The following is a 16,809-nucleotide window of genomic DNA, read 5'->3' on the forward strand; positions in this document are numbered from 1 at the left end:
CCTGAATGCGGCCATTATGCTTCACAACAATGCCACAAAACTCAATGATGGATAGGTTAAGAGATTGTTTTGTCCAGATCAAATTTGCAGATGATTGTTTCGTGATGACTGTTGCACCTCACGTCTATCAACTGTCAGTAGGCGCATACGACTTTGTTGCGAGCGTCGATGTTGCAAAAGGCACGTCAGCGAGAACTTGTTGTCACGATGTGGGTGTTATTAAATACAGCGCATCTAAAGTCGGCCACAAATATGAACGAGACGATGAGCTCGCACCAGTTTGCTCTACTAACACACCACGTGTGAGGAGTGGGGGGACAGGCAATGAGGAGGAGCTGAAGTGGGGACCTGCGCAAACTTGTGTAGAGGTGTGAGACAAGACCCATATACACACGTGAGTGAGTTGTTGACCAACCAGTTCATGGGCGCGTGACCTCGGACGCAGTCCGCCGACGAGCGTTGAAGGGGATAAGCAACTGCAGAGGTTGCAAGATCTGACTGCAGTCGCAAGCATCCCGCGATAATTTGACACCATGTGACATGTCACCTCGTCAACGCAACGTCGACGAAATTTCGAAGTTTGACAGGAAATCTAACCGTCATGCAGCATTTTGATCCAGGGTGCATTGCTGTCTTCATGCGCATGCATGCGTTGATGCGAAATCGAACGCACTTAATGTCAACGCGATGCGGCCCACAGTGCAAGGGGAAAAACACAACAGTCACTCGCGGCTCGTTGCTCTGCTTTTATTTGTGTTCGGTTTTACAGTCTCATCAGGAAAGCTTTAGTTGTTCTCTCTGGTCACCCGACAACACCACTTGAAACTAAAGAAATGAAGGGTGATATGAAGAACAACCTGTAGGCTAAGTTTTGGATGCTGTCATCAGCCAATCAATGCTGTGTACGCGAGAGAGCGGTGCCTATTTGACGATATGCCTCACAACGATGCAACAACACAGAATAATAAGCCCATACGACTTTGTTGCTGTCGACCAATGTTGACGGAAGCACGTGAGCGAGAACTTGTTGTCACAATGTGGGTGTTATTAAATACAGCGCATTTAAAGTCGGCCACAAATATGAACGAGACGATGAGCTCGCACCGGTTTGCTCTACTAACACACCACGTGTGAGGAGTGGGGGGGACAGGCAGTGAGGAGGAGCTGAAGTGGGGACCTGCGCAAACTTGTGTAGAGGTGTGAGACAAGACCCATATACACACGTGAGTGAGTTGTTGACCAACCAGTTCATGGGCGCGTGACCTCGGACGCAGTCCGCCGACGAGCGTTGAAGGGGATAAGCAACTGCAGAGGTTGCAAGATCTGACTGCAGTCGCAAGCATCCCGCGATAATTTGACACCATGTGACATGTCACCTCGTCAACGCAACGTCGACGAAATTTCGAAGTTTGACAGGAAATCTAACCGTCATGCAGCATTTTGATCCAGGGTGCATTGCTGTCTTCATGCGCATGCATGCGTTGATGCGAAATCGAACGCACTTAATGTCAACGCGATGCGGCCCACAGTGCAAGGGGAAAAACACAACAGTCACTCGCGGCTCGTTGCTCTGCTTTTATTTGTGTTCGGTTTTACAGTCTCATCAGGAAAGCTTTAGTTGTTCTCTCTGGTCACCCGACAACACCACTTGAAACTAAAGAAATGAAGGGTGATATGAAGAACAACCTGTAGGCTAAGTTTTGGATGCTGTCATCAGCCAATCAATGCTGTGTACGCGAGAGAGCGGTGCCTATTTGACGATATGCCTCACAACGATGCAACAACACAGAATAATAAGCCCATACGACTTTGTTGCTGTCGACCAATGTTGACGGAAGCACGTGAGCGAGAACTTGTTGTCACAATGTGGGTGTTATTAAATACAGCGCATTTAAAGTCGGCCACAAATATGAACGAGACGATGAGCTCGCACCGGTTTGCTCTACTAACACACCACGTGTGAGGAGTGGGGGGGACAGGCAGTGAGGAGGAGCTGAAGTGGGGACCTGCGCAAACTTGTGTAGAGGTGTGAGACAAGACCCATATAACCTACACACGTGAGTGAGTTGTTGACCAACCAGTTCATGGGCGCGTGACCTCGGACGCAGTCCGCCGACGAGCGTTGAAGGGGATAAGCAACTGCAGAGGTTGCAAGATCTGACTGCAGCCGCATTCATCCCGCGATAGTTTTACACCATGTGACATGTCACCTCGTCAACGCAACGTCGACGAAATTTCGAAGTTTGACAGGAAATCTAACCGTCATGCAGCATTTTCCATCCAGGGTGCATTGCTGTCTAAATGCGCATGCATGCGTTGACACATGTCGAATGCACCTAGTGGTTAGGGCAAGAGCTTGTCCTGTTCATATAAAATCACTAAGAGTTTTACCCTTACGAAATGAATACCAATCGAACTTCTAATGTCAACGTGGTGCTGGCAGCGCATGGGTTTCAAATGCCATGCGTCAATCTGCTTTTGTTCACGTTCTGTTTCTACAGTCCAACGGAAAACTTTGGATGCATAAAATGAACGGCGATTTGGCGAGACGGCTGCTGGTTATATTTTTTGCAAAATCTGCGCATTGCACAATAGGTAGCCTATCTCTAGCCTACTGGACTGCCTGGCTAGCTATGTTGCGTCGCACTTAGAACAGGCGCGTCCAGGCGGCTGTAACCTACTGGCGCTTGATAGGTAAAGTGACCAAAGAAAGGAAAAGGGTATGAGTAGCCATCTGTGGTCTTTTATCATGAAAATTTCATGCAAACTACATTGTGAAATTTGTTCTAAAAAGCCTCAGATTTTCCAACAAATTAAAAACTGCATTTTGAATGAAGTTAACAATGTGAAACAAAATATAGTCTTCAAAAAAACTTTTTTCCCCAAAACATGAACCTGAAAATGGGGGGCCGTCTTATATTCAGGATCGTCTTATATTCGGGCTAATACGTAGTAGGGTAGAGTGGCGTCATGGTCATGGGCCATCTATTAGAATGCCCTAAAGTGGAACGATGCCTAATGTGGGACACCTTAAGGGGTGTAGCTTTGCCCCAAGTTGGTAAATGTTAACAAAACTACATTCATAACTACATAACACAATTCATAGCTACAAAACAAAACCAAATCAAAGCCTCCTGTTATCAGAATATCATGATTTAGTATAGTAGTCTAATGCTCCAGGGATGGGCTACAATCAAAGAAGAAGGATCCTGGGCGAAGTCCCTCAATTGGCAAATCACATAGCATTTGGCCAAATCTGCATTTAGGGTATAAATCTATTCCAATCAAAACAACATTGTCAATTTTTTGATAGGCCTAAATATGTTGGGTAGGTATATGTTCATCAGAAAATAATGTGTGGTGTATATGAAATAAATGAAATATTTTCTTTTAAACCATATTATTAGTGTGTCCCACTTAAAGATGTGCGGCCCTAAAGTGGGACACAAGATTTGCCTAATGTGGGACAGTTGTAAAAGTAGTAATTTAATTAAAGTCAAACAATTACTATGAAGTCAAACACCATGTCCACAAAAAAACAATGGATATTTAAATCTATATCAAAGTTGTATTTCAGTCTTTCTGGACTAATCTATTAGAGCATAGCTATCAGAACAACAATTGGGTCCAAAAACCGGAAGTTCTTTCCTCAAAAAGAGCAGCCATGTTGAAGCAACAAATTGTGTGCAATGGGTTCAAACAGTCTCAGTCATATTTACCAATAAAAGACAGTAAAAATAATTAATAAAAAATGCTCTAAATGTGTAATGTGCAAGTGGAAATCCCAGACCACGGTCGACCAAGCTGTGAGCAGGCTGCAGCACAAGGAGATGGGCAGAGTGCAAGTAGGAAGAGCAGGCCTAGGATGGGGAGAAGCACCACGCTTCTGGTACAAGGCCCACCGCAAGGAAAGAAAGGAGATGGTGGTGGAAGAGGTGACGAGGATGGAGGAAGACAGCTATAAGAGCAAGTCTGTGTCTCAGGGACGGCAAGGAAGCTGGACAACTTGGGAGGGAATCTCAAACAGGAACATCAGTTGGTCAGGCGTGTGGAAGATCCCACAGGCAAGACTCAGCTTCCTTATTCGCTCAACCTACGACACACTTCCCTGTCCCCGGAAAGTCCACCAGTGGTTTGGAAATGAGGAAGGTTGTGCACTCTGCAATGCACCAAACGTAAGCCTCCAGCACATCTTGTCAGGCTGCAAAGTCGCCCTCTCTCAGGGCCGTTATAGATTGCGCCGTGACCAGGTCTTGAGAAAGCTAGCCAAAGTACTGGAGGAGTGCAGACAGGGAAGCAGAACACCATCGCAGGCAGAGCCATCACTAGGGTTGCGGGTGTGTTCTGACTAACATGCCAACGAGCCTGGCTCTTTGGTGTAGCGGTCAGAGCCCCAGTTTACTACTCCAGAAGGTCTGGGTTCGAGTCCCAGCTGGGCAACTCTACTCTTCTACTCTCCTTCGCTACACCACCATCTTTGTCAAGGAAGGAGGGATCAGAAGCATCAGGCAAAGAGAAACCGCAAGGCCCTTCTCTCCTGGCCAGGAGTGGAGCATGAAGGTTGACCTGGGCAAGAAGCTTCAGTTTCCCACAGAGATTACCACCACATCCCTGCGTCCAGACATAGTGGCGTGGTCTGTAAATGCTAGAGCGGTAGCCCTCACAGAGCTCACTGTGCCAATGGAGGAAGGGATTGAGGCTGCCTTTGAGCGAAAGAAGGCCAAGTAATCTGAGCTGGCTGCTGAGTGCCGGGAGGCGGGCTGGAAGACTATCATCTACTCAGTGGAGGTCAGATGCCGAGGCTTCATGGGGTTGTCAACCATACGCCATGCGACGTTTCTGGATTAAAGGAGCGAAACGTTGATGAGCAGTGGTTCCTGACTGATGACCCTGCAGCTGACCCATGGGCACCAGAGGAGGTGCGACAGGCAGCAATGCCAAGCAGGACTTAACATATTCCTGTACAATCCTGTAGCTGATATGTCTTTAAGCGTGGCAGATAACGTTTTGGACTAATGTTTTATACAAACATGTTTTAGAGACCTTTTAATATACACTGTCCCGAGTGTCCCACTTTAGTAGCCTGGTAAACCAGCACCACCCGCTGGGCGCTGAAATTTTTCAGCTGCGAGTGGGTCTGGCCATGGATCTGAGAACGTTTTGAACACTGTGCCCTGAGTCTGGCAAAACCAATTACAACGCAGAGATTTGTTTTGAATCAAAGCGGGCGGGGTTTGAGGGAGTGACGACGAAGCTTGCAACACCGTTGGGAAAGCACATCAACGGCAAAGATCGCCGATTGGTCAGAGTGCCGGCACGGTTTGAAAAAACAACAGGTTGTTCTCATCAGCAATCGTCTAAATCGTCTAAACAGACTAAATTACTCCGGTCTCACATTTAGGCTGGTTTATCAGGCTACCACTTTAGGGATAGCCACGTTTTTTGACCAACTTGCATTTAATACTCAAATTATTCGAATTAGAAACACTTAACATGTTTTTAATCTTTTTAGTTGATTAGAGCATAACTAGAGGATTAAAAGGGTGTCATTTGTTTGTATTGAGATGTTGTCATTACATTTTAATACACCACCAAAGTTGAAGTGACAAAAACTGTCCCACATTAGGGCATTCTACCATAGAGATCAGTGACGTGCATAGGCTTAAAACCAAACGACTATTGTGAAAACAAGGCAAAAAATGGTGCAAATGGTAACACTATTTTAATGGGTCATTATTACCGTGGATCTACCAAATTAGGTACAGTGTAATAACCAGTGTAACAATGTTTAATACCATGTGATACCAGTGTAACACCATGTACCAATTGTGTAGGCCTACTTACATGATGTAGGCCTATTTGTGTGTAGGCCTAAGTGGTATTACATGGTATTACATATTGTTACACTGTTACGCAAGTATTAGAAGATTGTTGATAAGAACAATCCGTTGTCTTTCAAACCGTACCTTTGCCTATAGGCCAACGCTCTGACCAATCAGCGCCATCTTTCACGTTGTTGTGCTTTACCAGCCAGGGGGTCAGTATTTGGTTGGTTAGCTTCGCCGATTAGCAAGGCACTCTCTCGACGCCATTTTCATAAATTCGCTCATTTCAGATACCACTTTGCGCTTGACGATTGGTGGGTGCACAAGTTTAGTGTTGGGCATACATACCTATGTAGGTCTGTGGTTTGGCACCTTAACAATATCTCCATGCATCCTATTGCCATCTTCCATATAGCTTTCTAGTCAACCTTACCTCAGTCAGTAACGTGGCTGAGTATACTGGTATCGGAAATGAGCTCCATAAAACTCCATTTTAGAAGCTGAAAATTTAGTTCAATTTTGGCTGAGTTCACTAGCCTAGCATTTCCCATTCCCACGGGGGCGGGACTTGTTCACTCTCTCCAGTTCTTATACTACCTCCATGTTCCCAGCGTCATGGCAAAAATCTTATCAGAGAAAAATATATGTTAAAACCCGCCCATCCAATGCAAAGGAGTGTGCTCAAAATTCGGTCACCTAAGGGGGCGTTGTCCCTCCTTCTTATTCTCTTTTTGTGGTGTTTGCACAAGACGTGCTCTACGGCCATCTACAGCGCTAAAGATACTCCATTTATTCTCAACCTCAAGAATCCGAAGGTCTCCTAATCGAAGGTCTCCTATAGGGGCGTTCACCCGACAACACATGGATACCGGAAAAGAACCCGCCTGATTTATCTCTCTCTCATATACGATTCTCTGGTCGCGGGCTTCGTCGCCACTCCCTCAAAACCCTGGCCGCTTTGATTCAAAAACAAATGTCTGTGCTGTGATTGGTTTGCCAGATTCAGGGCAATTTGGCAGTTCACAGCTAGGGATCAAGGCTAGACCAGTCACAAGTTTACTAGGCTAGGAGAAACAACCTCTCATGGTGATTGGAGGATGGGTTTGCCATCCTATTGTCTTCCCCAATGGTACAGTACTAGATCAACTTACGAGAAATATTTTCTGCTGCTAAGTGGGTTCGTCTAGTTTACTACTACCACAATTTTGCTTTTTTCTTTGCAATTCTTGAAGGAGGACTACAGCGTCTCTCGAAATTGGCAGAACTCCTTGGTTGAAGCTAACGGCTAGGAAGACTGTGGCTTCTTATTCCAGTTCGTGGCTGAGCCCAGCAGTCCAGGTGGTGGTGGTTTTTATCCAAGACTGATGCGGGTGACATTGGCTAAAGGCTGATGCAATCCTGGGGAAGCACACACCTCTTGTCTGTCACAAGTTTGAGGTTGAAGTCCAGATGCAGCATTGGGCTGGGCCGACTGGCAGACAGGATCGGAGCAGACTGTTGAGCGGGACCTCGGCATGGCAGCAGAAACAGGCTCTTCCAGGTCGGCAAAGACATCCGCAGAGTCCGACCAGCTCCACTGATCCACTGTCACATGCGCTGGAGGGGGGCTTGGGGTTTGGGTCTTCAAGGTTGGAGGGTGTAGAATGTATATGGATTGTTGCCTTGGCAAAATGATGTGCAAGATGCTGCAGGGGTTCTCTGGGTAATTGGACAGTTATTATTGAGATCACTACAAGTAAGTTATACGTACAAGTTTGTGTGAATAAACTTCATTCTGTGTACTATACTACGCGAATTCCTTGATACTTCTACATGGTGTCAGAAGTGGGATCACTTGTTCCAAACGAGTCTGGTAGCAATTCTGCTGCCTTGGCAGGAATGCTGCTGGGCTCTGTTTTGTCTGAGTCATTCTGTTACAAGTTTGAGGTTGGAGCCCAGATGCAGCACAGACACAAGGTTTAAGTTCCAGAGAATTTAATTCACACAAAGACCAACACTACAAACAGAGAATGTTTAGAATATCCAAAATAAAAAGATCATGAGGGATTAAAAAAAAAACAGAACAAACTACTTAAGACTAGGACAAGGATTCTGCAATATTGACACGACTCAAAATGGCAACTTGTGGCAATGACACAGCACAGGACAATGGGAAACAAAGGGCTTAAATACACAGGGGCTGATTACAAAATGACACGGGATAAGGCAGGAGACAATAGGGTGCAGGTGGAAACACAACAAGGCAACAAGCTGAAAAAGAACATGGGACAAAGGTCTGGCAGACTAACTAGGTAGGTAACGTGAACAGGTGATGGCAATGACAAATGAGAGACAGAGAGTAACAAATCAGAACAGGCACTCGATGGCAAGCCAAACAGGGTAACGAGATGTGATAACGAGGAAATGGGAACAAAGCAAGGTAACAGACAAAGGCAACTAGAACACAGGTGAAACCAATCAACAGAAACAGACACACAAAAATGACAGACAAACAAAAGTAATCAGAATGCAAGACACCTGGGACAGAAAACTAACTAGACACAGAAAACAATCAAAACTCGGAACAGGTAACGAGGTACAGGTGAGGCACAAATGAGGGGCATGATCAGAACATGACAGGTAAACACAAGGGCACAGTGACAGGACAAAAACGTAAAAACAAACGCACATGGACAGCAACACAGTATAGGGGCCGTAAACATAGGCAAGAAACACAGGGAGTCCAACACAACACATGGAGTGCGGATCCTGAAAGTTGTCTTGTTACGACTGGAGAGAAGCATTCTGATGCCAGAAATCTGACAGGGGTTTTGCCTTGACTGTCTAACAGCTGGTTAGCATAAGGTACACCTTTGCTTGCTTTTCAGTAGCTGGCATGTTGAATAACATGAGCCACAGGTGACACTGAGCCATGAGAGTCATGTGCAGTGTATTCGTCATCACCAGAATGAGAACAGTTGTTGAGAACAGATTGACGGGGGATCCATAGACTCTACCTCGGACTTGCACTTTGCCTGGTATGTCTGCTGACATTGATGACATGACGCGAACTGTGGTGTCCTGTGGTCAGTAGCACTGGATCAGTTGACTGAAAGAGAAGTGGCTATACTTCTGGGGGAACGTGGCTGAGGGATGGCACTGAGTGGGTGACCAACAACATTGAGGAGGGATTGAGAAGATTGGAGACCTTGGCAGACCTCTCCCAGTGTTCCAAAATATCTGCGTAAACCAGCTCAGGAGAAGAAACACAAAGACATCAACTCTGTGATGGAGTCTGGGAAGAGTGAAAGATGGACTTTGGGGCAAAAAGAACCCAGAGAAACGCGTGATGGATCTTTTGAGTTTCTTCAGGGGAGTCCCACTGCATGTCCACCCTCTGTACTGTGTGACCAGAAGGATTTCTTTCCTCTTGTTGTCCTCCACCTGAGACCAGAGAGATGGATTGGGCAGCCTGTGTTGTCACCAGGGTGCTAAATTAACTTGTTTTGATCACCAGCCAAAATGGCAAGTACATTTGTAGATGCTAGCCTTAATAGCCAAACACATACTCGCTAATGGGTCAAAGTGGCTAATGAGTTCTTAGATGCGTCCTAGCATCTCTATTAGAGGGTATGTCCGTCCGTCCGTCTGTCGGTCTGTCTGTCCGTCTGAAACGCTTTCTTTCAATTGTTATTCCCTCCTGTGTCCACAAGGCGGCACAATCTTTGTCCGCCTGTCGGACTTGTTCTTTCTACCAGCCAAACTGAATTTTCACCAGCATCTGGCCGGCTGGCTGGTGGTAGATCCCTGTTTGTCACCATCTGACATCTCATGCTCATCCAGCCCCACGTTGAAAATCTCGTCTTCCATTAACACAAACGGTGTATGTGGCTTTCCTGGAAATAGGGCTAGCTCCACATGGCTGGCGATTGCTCCTCTGGCTATCTCCAGGTCGTCTCTCAATCACACTTGCGTTGCACACAAGATGAGGCGGGTAAGAGAGTGTCCTGACTGAGGGTCTTCTCAACAAATTTCACTCACCGTTCCAGTGTGGACAGCCTGATCTAGTAGCAATACGTACGCTAGTCAGCATGGCTAACGTCTTGGTCGACGGTGGTGGTGGTGGGCCATGGTTGTTGATGCCGTGGGGGACTCGACATCAGAGTTGTATAAAGTAGAACTAGAAGTACTCTTACTGATGTAATTACAATACCAGTTCATGATCTTTTTAGATGCGTCCCAGCATCTCTGTAAGAAGGTAGGCTATGTCCGTCCGTTGGTCCATCTGTCCGTCTGAAACGCATTCTTAAAATCGTCCAAAACACGGTCTTTGCCGCGATTTTTCACGTCACTCTCTTCTCATATTTGTGCTTTTGGACGCATCTTTGTTTGCCTGTCGGACTTCTATAGTTTATACACCAGTTATTCCCCTGTACCTAATGAGGTAGATGCACTGTAAGAGTAGTCCACGTCTACTTACCTCACACACCTCTGCTCATCATATACCTGTTGGCTGGATCCACCCACATCATTGCCATTTGCCTTGCAGCCATGAATTAACGTCTTCGCCACAACATCGGACAAGTTACGCTTTGAAGCAAAGCAGGGGTCCGTTTCTCGATTCTTGTCGTTGCTAACCGTCTTAAGACCGTCTTACCATTCCCTTGGATTTAGTGGTGAGCGTCGCTGTTGAGAGAGAGTTGAGTCGCTCTTACGAAGGACGTTGCTACCGTCGTTAGCAAAGACGCTTTCGGGATACGGACCCCAGGAAGGCTTACCGTATGTATGACTACCGTTTTCAGGCAGAAAACAGTGACATTGAATGTATATGTTTATTTATTATTTATCTTTGTTATTTACACCTGCCTCTGTTTTCATCTCTTTCCCTCTCTTCCTGCTTCAACATTCTTTTTTTGTCTAAAACTGGGTTGGAATTAGCCTTAATTCTCACAGACGGTGTGTGTGTGTGTAGCTCCGGAGCCCCCTGTTGGAGCAGTAGTTTGTGTACACACACGCACCGTCGGTGAGAACCAGGCTAGGTTGGAACGGCTTGACTGTAGAACAGCATCATTCTGCTTCAAGTCTTTGGTACTGAACTTACTGCACATGTTGATTTTATTTCTTAGACCATCTGGTAACACTTTATTTTAGGGACACATCTATTAGCACTAATACATACAATGTTAATGCCTGCATAAGTAACTTGTAAGGCATGTACTAAGCAAATGCTAAGGCCTATTAGGTCCTTACTAAGGTTAAATTGGTAATAAATCCCTTATTGTGCATGAACAAGACATTTGCGAATACATGCCAAACAAATGTTTGATTTTGCTTTGTACATGCCTTACAAGTTACTCATATAGGAGCATTGTATGTATTAGTGCTAATAGATGTATCCCTAAAATAAAGTGTTACCGACCATCTCTATATATGCTAAGTTACACCTGTCTTTTATTGTTTGGCTTTTCTCTTTTTCTGCCTTTTTCTTGTTCTTATGCTGTCCTAATCTTTGCTTTTCTTGCAGTCTTTATTCTCTTCTGTCTTTATTCCTTTGCTATTCGCCTCAGCTGCTCACCTCTAAAGCCTTTCCTGTCATGACCTCCTTTTTCCAACTCATTTAGGTTTCCTGTTGGCTGTCTCCACATCCAGTTTCCTTTCAGTCTGTTTTGTACCTTTTCCCATTCGAGCCCTTTAAGCTCTTTGCTGCCTTTTGTCACACCGCTAACAACACTTTCTGTTTCTGATTTCTGTTTTTCTTTATGAATTCGAACTGGTACAGCAGCTCAGCTTTGTGTAAACGATGAGCCTCTCTCTGTCTTTCGATCACAATTTCAGACGAGAGTTTGTATGAGTGATATTTTTATACAATTATATATTTAGATGTTTGATTCTCTCCAATGCTCACAGAAAATGGCTGACTGAATGGGACCAGCCAACAATGTCCATTTCCAAAATCCCATTTTCTTAATCAACAATAACTCAAATTAGTAACCTACACTCTATTTCCATAAAGGGTCCCTGCACACAAAAAAGAAAAGCAAGCTACTATAAAGATCATTTATTGAACACACACACATACATACTCACAAGACTCACCTCTTGAAGTGTTCCTGTCAGGATTCATGCTCCATGTTGTGAGAAACTCCCAAAAAGCAGATCACCAAAATGTTGTCACCAAAGCTCATGCAGAATATGCTGTATCAGTGTGGAGTGAAGCTTGCATAAATAAATGTTATGTTTTTTTTATGTCTTTTTTGGGCTTTATTGCCTTTATTTGTGTGACAGGGCAGTGAAGATATGGACTGGAATCGGGTGGCAGAGAGACGGGGAAGGGTCGGCAAAGGACACGGGACGGAATCGGTCGCTGGCGTTGTGGCCTAGTGCCCTTAGGCCATGGTAGGGCCAATAAATGTTATCTTTGATCACCATGATATTCAGGTAAACTCCTTTAAAAGTCTTTGCAACAGAGTAGTATATTTTTTTTTAATGCAATCGACATAAGAGATCATCAGGCTACTTGTAATTTTCTTTTCTTTTATGATGTGTTGCTGTAGAGATGCCAAAAGTGAGTGGGATCTCAACATTTGCGTAAGCATTTTAGCAAGTTTAATGCACAATGGATTTACCTCTTTGTTTGTACCGGTATAGCCAATGAGAAATTTCTTCAAGTCATTGTAATGAATGACCACCGTGTTTGTGTCCTTTGAAAGATGAGTAAAAATTCTAATCCAAACCCTCTACATCTAACATTTACGGTACCACTTTGTCATAAGTGGAAGAAATTCACCAATCATTAATCTTCGTTTTGAATCATGATCACCATGCAATAATCTAACTGGGTGACTTTTAAGCTGCTATTGCTCGCAGGCAAACGCCATTTCCATTCATGACAACTCTAAAAATACACACAATCTCCCTTGAAACTGAGAGCTAAACGAGGTGACCCCTTTTAAACTGCTTGAGTTCATTTATTTTTCTGTTCCATGGAGACAAAAAAATGAACACTAGAGTAGACCTCCAAAATATGAGCTCAACTGCATGTATGCAGATTCAAGAATGTACAGCAGTCATCTTAGGGCGAAGAGGGCTAAACAATGCCCTGAATATGCATTGATTGACTGTCTGGAACTATCAGCATATCAGTTAATAGTGAGTTATTTTGATTGGAATCGACATATTATGATGATAATGAATGACCATCTACCAAAGTGTTGACCATTATTTGACCATCAGTTTTATCTAACTATTTTGATGTGTGAGGTCAAACAGCTCTTAACCTGGCTTTGCTTTTTGATAGACAATCTCATCACAGTGTCCTAATTAAATGTTTTTTTGTCTCAACTCAACCTGAGCAAAAGTACCCATGCATGTGCTGCATCATTCAATAGCCCTGGCTTCTGGAGTGCTTGTCGCTCTGGTGTGTGATAGAGCGTTCAGCTGTGTAAATGGAGCTTATTAGATGCTCGGGCGAGCCCCACAGAAGGGGCATGCAGATCCCCCCCCACGACCCCCTTTGAACAAGCTTGACTCCAGGCACATCCAGCCACTGAATTGAGACACCTCGTAATAGCCCACTCCCTGTGTTAATACCCCGTGGCGTTAGCATTCAAGTCACGTATATGCACAGCTAACGTCGCGACTTCACTAAAGGAATACAATGAATGAGGTTAATTTCTGTCAGACTTCAGTCAGCAAATTCTCTTTGATGTGAGCGTGGCAGTGTGTAGCTTTTCGTTCAACCCCCTGAGCTTTGTGGTTGCAGAGGAAAGAAAACAGCCACAATCTATGACAACCTCCACAACAAGTCTAGGTCCTATACTGTATCTAAAAAATATACAATTTTAAAGAGAATACACAAACATAACCCTGATATGAATGCATATGAATTTTCAATTTTCATTTTTATGCAAAATAGGACTTGACTTTGAACTATAATATAAACTGTAATATCAACCAGTTGGTAAAGAATATGAAAAGATGTTGGATGTGAATAAGAGAGGAGCTGTATGTCATAAGCAAGTGGACCTCTGTTGGGACCTTTAAAGGTGCACTGTGTAATATTTTTAGTAGTTTATTTCCAGAATTCATGCTGCCCATTTACAAATGTTACCTTTTTCATGAATACTTACCATGACCATGACATTCTGAGTATTCGTTATGACAGGGAAAATGGCATTTTTCATACATGAAAAGGGGGATCTTCTCCATGATCCACCATTTTGAATTTCACATTTTTTTAGCTGAACAATTTACTGTACTTTGGTCATACTAATCAATGTTAGTTTATTACTTTGTAAATTGTTTTATTACTTTGAAAATATCAAATCTGGCAGTAGACAGCACAGTTTCAATGAGCAGCATAGTTGCAATACCTACCCTGGCCACCATTCTACACAGTGCGCCTTTAAGCTCCAAACAGAGGGGCAGGTGCTTGCAGCCTAGAGCTCCTCGGATCACCATGACCTGGATGAGTGACAAACTCCACAGACATAAAAAGAGACACATGCGTTTTTTTGTTGAGCACAGGCCTTTTTGCTTTAATGAGGTGACGTGGTATACTGTAAGCTCACACACACACACAGGCAATGTTCTGCTCTCCGCACTTGAGGGTGCCGTCATTAGTTAAACACTGCTGTGGCATTTTGGCAGGAAGGCAGGAAGGCCTGTTGGCGTCAGAGGCTAACCCAGGCGCCCCAAGACAGCCACCACCGGCCACCCGGTTCCGGATTCTCAGGCCGGCTCTTTGGGACGTCCGGGCAGCGTGGCACACTGTGCTTTTTGGATGCCCACTGCTCCTCAACAACCCCTGAGCTAAACTACAAGCTAATGTACAGTAAGCAACGTCATTGCTCTCTTTTTCAGTCGATTAATTCCACTGTTTAAAATGTGATTGTAAGCACAAATATAAATAGGTTGATTTGAATTCAGAGAGTGTTTCTGGCATTCTCTCAAAATGAGTTGTGTTGCAATATTTATAGCCTACTGTTGATTATTGATAATAACTACATGTACTGTAATATATCATTCATTATGGTTTTGGAAGATGGATAGCTTATTCCATCTGTATGGAAATGGTCAATTGCTGTGTATTTCCTAAATTGCAAAAGCCTATGAAACGATGACAGAGCAGGGCAGCACCTAAAATGGACAGTGCTATAAAGGTCACTCGAGGCAGGATGGAGGAAAAAAAAAACTCAGGCCAAACATTACAGACACCACCGAAAGCCGAAAGTTGTTTTTACAAAAAATGGCTGTGGCTTCACTGTAATTTCATGAATCACACAATCATTTAATTAATTAAAGGGTCGTGTCATGGTCTTGTAATCTAACTTCATGATTACCAGGTTCCTGATAGTCTCACCAAAAAGAAATATACGAAACAATGTTTTGTATCAAGACAGTTAATATTTAAATATGTGAAAAAAATCCAACATTCATATTTCTTTCAGACATTAATGTCCCTTTAAAGGTCCAGTGTGTATGTTTTCTCCTTACCAACCTATCATGCCCCCCCAAGTGAAGAGTACACATAATCGCTACAGTTGCCTTTAGACTTCAACAAGCTGAGACGTTACGCCCAACAGATCAGGTCATGGCAAAAGCACAAAAGGCACAGCCATATCCTTTATGTTCCCAGCCCGCTAATATATTTGAATAAGAGGCATGAATATGGACCAGCAACCCTGCAGTTCATGTATTAACAAATTTTACTTTTCAAGCCAATAGGAATACTTAGCAATGGTATTGGTAATAAATACCTATCCATGGAAAAAAAAAAAAAACTAAATCAGAAACTACATGTTACACAATGGATCTTTAAAACAGGACTACAGGTCCTTCAAAAAATTAATCTGTAGATCTTTACTAATATAGAATAGCTGGTCAAGGCTGAAAACATCCCCTTATCAAGCTATATCATCTCTTTAACCATATTGCCGTTGATACCTGGCCTCTCTTTGGAAACAGCCAGTTCAGAAACCTCCAAGGCTCCTGTGTCCCAGGTGAAGCCCTTTTGTTATTAGTTGTATTATTACTGTACAGTGTCCCATAATGGCAAATAATTAGTCTACGCCCAAATTGTTCAGTTGTTCACTGTATCCATAGAGACGTTCAGTACGTACTTGATTAAGTTTCGTTATGAGTTAAGTTTTGTTTGCTACTGTACACCATGAACTGAAGTATACGCTAGTGAACAAGCGAAGATTTGGACGCAGAGTACACAAAGTAAAAAAAAAGCAAGGTCCGGCACGTGTGAAGACATGCGGAGAATAACCGATCAACACCACATATGCGGGAAAGTGTAAGAAAAGCAGAAAAAAAGAACAATTGGATTTCAAAAGACAACTACAGTACAGCCATGCAGCATTTAGCAGAGAAGAAGAGCAGCAATATGGTAGTACCAGACGCATTCTGCATCCACAGAGTCATACGTAGCATTAAAGTCATTGCTGATGAAAACCTGTAACAGATAGTGTCTTTCATAAAATAGGAATTCAGTATCATATCTTGCTTTCAGAAAGTAATTTGCCCATACAGTACATAATATGATGCCATTGCTCTCGGTATCACAGGTGTATTTGCTTGTGCTTTTGCCTAAAGTATTTCCGTGTCGCTTGCTTTTATAGCCAATGAGATCCAATTTGTGTTAAGGGAAGGTGGGTGTATTGTCAAGAGCAGCTGCAGAAGCCGGGGTCACCTCTGTTCTGCGTAAGCGTTGCGCCCCATTGCCCACTCCCCAGTTCACCTCCCCCATCCCCGGGCCCACCCCCCACTACCATGTGAGCAAGGCAACAGCCAATGAGGGCTTGCTTTTGATTTTTTGTATCAGCTCTGTCACAGCGTCTCCTGCAGCAATGACAACAAGCGGACATGTGTTGTAAAGATGATGGGGTGCAAAAACCTATTACCCTCACGGCTAGAAAAAGACGGAGGGATGCCGTGTGCGTGTGTGTGTGTGTGTACGCTTGTGCGACTGTGTGTGTGTGTGTGTGTGTGTGTGTGTGTG

Source organism: Engraulis encrasicolus, chromosome 18 (genome assembly GCF_034702125.1).
Source record: "Engraulis encrasicolus isolate BLACKSEA-1 chromosome 18, IST_EnEncr_1.0, whole genome shotgun sequence".
Taxonomy (NCBI): Eukaryota; Metazoa; Chordata; class Actinopteri; order Clupeiformes; family Engraulidae; genus Engraulis; species Engraulis encrasicolus.